This window comes from Zingiber officinale, chromosome 7A, assembly GCF_018446385.1.
Source record: "Zingiber officinale cultivar Zhangliang chromosome 7A, Zo_v1.1, whole genome shotgun sequence".
In the NCBI taxonomy this organism is placed as follows: Eukaryota; Viridiplantae; Streptophyta; class Magnoliopsida; order Zingiberales; family Zingiberaceae; genus Zingiber; species Zingiber officinale.
In genome coordinates, this window is record NC_055998.1 from 65,419,191 (window position 1) to 65,424,182 (window position 4,992).

The window sequence follows — 4,992 nt, forward strand, 5'->3', positions numbered from 1 at the left end:
AGAAACTACTCCGCCCGAAGAAGATCATCATAAAGTGCACTTCATTTTCCTTGGATTAGTAATCTTCTGATTGCAAACCAAGTAAGTCTCCTTACGTTTCTGTCTCTGTAATTAGTCTCTTAGTGTTTTATTACAAGTTTTCTTTATTAAGTTATAAGTCGAGAAAGGGTTGAGTTTGTTTTTGCAGGACAATTCACCCCTCCCCTCTTGCCGGCCACCAAGGTTCCAACAAGCACTAACAATATAACCAAGAAACTCTATTTGACTAGTGCAAAAAGAATATTTTTGAAGGTTAGCATACAAGTTTTCATTTCGTAAAACAAGTAGAACTTTTTGTAAATGATTGACATGCTCATATAAATTCTTACTATAAATCAAGATGTCATCAAAATATGCTACAACAAAGTTCTCAATATAAGCACGCAAAATATGGTTCATTAATCTCATGAAAGTACTAGGTGCATAGTTAGCCCAAATGGCATGACTAACCATTCGTACAAACCATACCTAGTCTTAAAAGCAGTTTTCCATTCATCTCTCTCACGCATGCGAATTTGATGATAACCATACTTCAAATCAATTTTAGAGAAAATGCAAGGACCATATAGTTCATCTAGCATATCATCTAATCTAGGAATAGGATGACGATACTTTACCGTAATTTGTTGATAGCCCTGCAATCAACACACATTCTCCAAGTTCCGTCCTTCTTAGGCACAAGCAAAATAGGAACTAAAGAAGGACTCAAACTTTCTCAGACATATCCTTTTCTCATCAACTCTTCAACTTGCTTTTGAAGCTCCTTCATCTCCATTGGATTGCTCCTATAGGCTGGTCGAATAGGAATGGCTGCTCTTGGGATGAAGTCAATTTGGTGCTCTATTCCCCTGAGTGATGATAATCCATCATAAACTTCTTCAGGAAAGACATCATCAAATTCCTGCAAAAGAGATTTAACAACACTAGATAAAGAAAGGTTAAGATTGTTAGTGTTGAAATAAGCCTCTTGGTACAAAAGTACAATCATCGGCTGTTGAGAATAAAAATCTCTCTTAACCTCTCTTTCTTTTGCACAAAAGCTCCCTTTTTTACTCTCTTGCTCTAGATTTTTTGTTTATTTTTCATTTTTTTCACTACTCTCATCCTCACTTCTTATTTTCTCACACTCCTTTTCTTTTTCATTTTTTTCTCTCACAATCTTTTCGTTTTTCACTCTCTTTTTTTATCCTCAATTGATCTTCATATACCTGCTTAAGAGTTAATAGTACAAGAGTTACAAGTTTACCATGCATCTTAAAAGAATATTTATTTGTGAAGCCATCATGCATGACCCTCCTATCAAATTGCCATGGTCTACCTAAAAGTAAATGACTTGCATGCATTGATACTACATCACAAAGAACATCATCATGATACCTACCAATGGATAATGAAACCAACACTTGCTTAGTGACTTTAATTTTCCGACAATCATTCAACCATTGTAGTTTATACGGTCTAGGATGTTTAGTGGTAGATAAGCACAATTTCTCAACCAAGATAGTACTAGCAACATTAGTGCAACTTCCCCCATCTATAATCATACTACATACCTTGTCTTTGATGTGACAACGAGTATGAAATATGTTGTCTCGTTGTTCTTTATCTTCTTCCTTCACTTGCACATTTAGAGCACGCCTAGTGACAAGGGCTTCACCTTCGACGGGATACTCTTCTACATCACTTTCTGTCAATGGTGGCACGACATTATCATCTTCGGACTCACTCTCAGTTTCAATATTACCATTTTCTTTCAAAAGTATAATTCTTTTGTTTGGACATTGTGAAGCAATATGTCCTCTTCCCAAACATTTAAAGCATTTAATATCTCTATTTCTTGAAGATTGGATAGGTTCTTTACCTTTAACCAATGGAGAACCAGCATCTTTATTCTTCAAAAAATCGGTCTTACTCTTTGATGCAAATTTCTCATCTGTTTTGTTCCAACTAGATTTCCAAGTGGATGAATTTTGACCATGCTTGATTGAACCCTTCCTTTTGAGTTGCCTTTAAACTTTCATGGACATATGCACCATATCTTCCAGCTCCACATAATGTTGCAACACAACTACATTTACAATTTTTGAATTAAAACCTTGTATCTTGCCATGGTTGCTTCTCGGTCCTCCTCCACATTGGCTCGAATCATGACAATCTCCATCTCCTTGTGATATTCCTCCACTGTTTTGGATCCTTGGGTTAGACTTTGTAGTCGTTGGTATAAATCTCGATAGTAATGTGATGACACGTACCTCTTTCTCATAATAGATTTCATCTCTTCCCAAGTGTCAACGAGTCTCTCTTCTCCTGCTTAGAATAATTTGATCCCACCAAATAATATCATAATTAATAAATTCAACAGCAACTAGTTTTACCTTTTTTTCTTCAGAGTAGTTGTGACAATCAAACACTAATTCAACTTTCTTTTCCCACTCTAAATATACATCTGGATCACTTTTGCCTTGAAATGAAGAAATCTTCATCTTGACATTTTCCAAGTTTCTATCAACATAATCATTCATTCTTCTTCTTCTACCACCAATTCTAGCATAACCAGATCTGCCACTAGAAACTCTATCATTAATGTCCTCAGATATGCCATCATCATCATCATCATCATCATCATCATTGTTATTGTCATCACGGTTATATTACCTTGAATTTCGTGTAGGAACTCTACCATCTTGGCTATTTTGCAATCCCAAAATTATAGCATCTTGTCTCTCTAATCTGTCAAGAATTTGATTGAATTTGATTTCCATGTGTTCCAAGTGTTGTCTCAAGGCTCGTTGTTCAAGTGTTTCTCTCGGTCTTGCTTCCTCTCCACTTGTCGCTATTAATGCAATCTGTTGACACTCAATCACTTAACTCACTAATGCTAGCTCTTTAAAGAACTTAGAATTATGGCAATTTCCCTATAAGCGTTCATTGACTAATTTAAACTCCCAAGGGTATTAGGATAAAAGATAGGAATTGATATAAAAATACAAGTTGCAAAATTGAAAACTGATATTAAGGGCTGAAAAGAAATTTGCCAGAATTAAATCTTGACAGAACTTAAAAGGAAAATACGGAATTGGAAAATGCAAGTATACTAGGCAAGACTTTAAAGGAGATGCGGAGTATACTAGGCAAGACTTTAAAAAAAATATAGAATTGGAATATGCAAGTATAATAGGCAAGACTTTAAAGCAAATGCAGAATTGGAAAATGCAAGTATAGTAATAACAATTCTCTATACCCACCTTCTTTTTTTTCTTTCCTTTTTTTTTTTTAATTTTTGACCCCTTTTTTCACTAAAAATATTTTTTTTTTGAATTTCAATCTTTTTTTTATGGCAACCAGACGACTAAAACTCACTAAGATTGAGATGATAATGATAAGTAGATAATGTTGAACAAAATAAACAAAGATTCAAGCACAAAAGAAAAAAGATAGCAAAATCGATTTAGAAAAATCAAAGCTCTTATACCAATTGATGTGAATCCAAAGAGAAAGATATCTTAAGAACCCAAAACGAATGGAAGAAGAAAGAAAGAAAGAACTAAATCGATAAGATTGATGAAAAGAACCTCGACCCAATGCTTAGGAAAACATGAACCTTGATATAGAAGATAGTAGACGCCACAACCTTGAGATGAAGATGGATAAGTCTTCGAATGCCACAAGGAAATGCCTTGATAAGTTCTAATTTAATGAAGAACCAACAAGTGAGAGCCTCACCATGCTTTAGATTGAAAAATATGTCAAAGATATATGTGTGGTCGTCACCCCCTTTATTTATAGCTATAAGGTGACCAAAAAATCCTAAAAGGCCAAAAGAAAGCTCATTTAGTAAAGGCCTATGTAGACTACTTAGCCATTTTAAACTTATGGCTTTATTACAACCCAAATAAAAATAGAAATTGAGTCTAAATTGAACCTACATATCCCTACTACATAAACATGAGACTTAAGTGCTAATTAAGCTCATCTAAGGCTTGAATTAGGTTGACTATGCCGAATGACTTGCTCTTGGTTAAACCTTCTTCAATGATAGTTTTGGCCTTCACATCTTCAATTAGTACATTAAGTGTTTCCTTCATCTTTCTAGCTTTAGCCCTTGTAATTGGGCCTCTATTGCCCCTACCCGCGATTTAACCATCGCGAGTGTTCCTTAGCGATCCTACAGCGCCTTAGCCCGTTGTCCCAAAAAGATTTGGGGTGAAACCTTGCTGTTTCAGAAAAATCTTCTCAGTAGTCGAAGCCTACAAGTGTCGAAACACTTGTGCTTTGCTTCTACAAGAAAAATACCCATAAAAACTATAAAAATAGGAAATTTACAAAATATTACAGATATGCTATTTTTCATAAAAATACAAAATAAACTCGTACAAGACTTTGCACGTGGCTTTGATACCACTGTTGGGTTTTTCGGGCCACGAAAACCGCTTTTTCGCGTCGCGAAAACCCCGAAACCCCCATGCCACTAGATCCGTGCGAAGTAAAATAAAATAAAATTTACGAGTACGAGTTTCTTACATCTAGATCTACATTAAGAGAAGATCTTTACCCTTGGTGCGAAGCCCTTCACGTATCCCGCTCTTCCAAGTGATGCCGGATCTTGAGGTTGTCAAGTGTACAACCCTTTAGAAGTATCCACACGAACAAATAGGTGGAGAAACCTAACACAAAGGTGTGCTAGCACCTTGGTAAGGTTCGGCCAAGAGAGGAGAGGGAGAGAGGTTGAGAGCTTGAGGAAGAAGATGAGTTGAATGAGCCTTGAATGAAAAATCAAATTTTCATTCACTATAAAAGTGACCGACCACATTAAGGAGTGTAACTCCTTTTCATTAAATGTGGAGGGCATTAAAGAGGGGACTTGTAACCTCCATGAGGTGGCACACACATGTGCCAACTATGATGATGTGTCACATCATCATTAGTCCTCCTAATGCCAACTCACAAATGAGG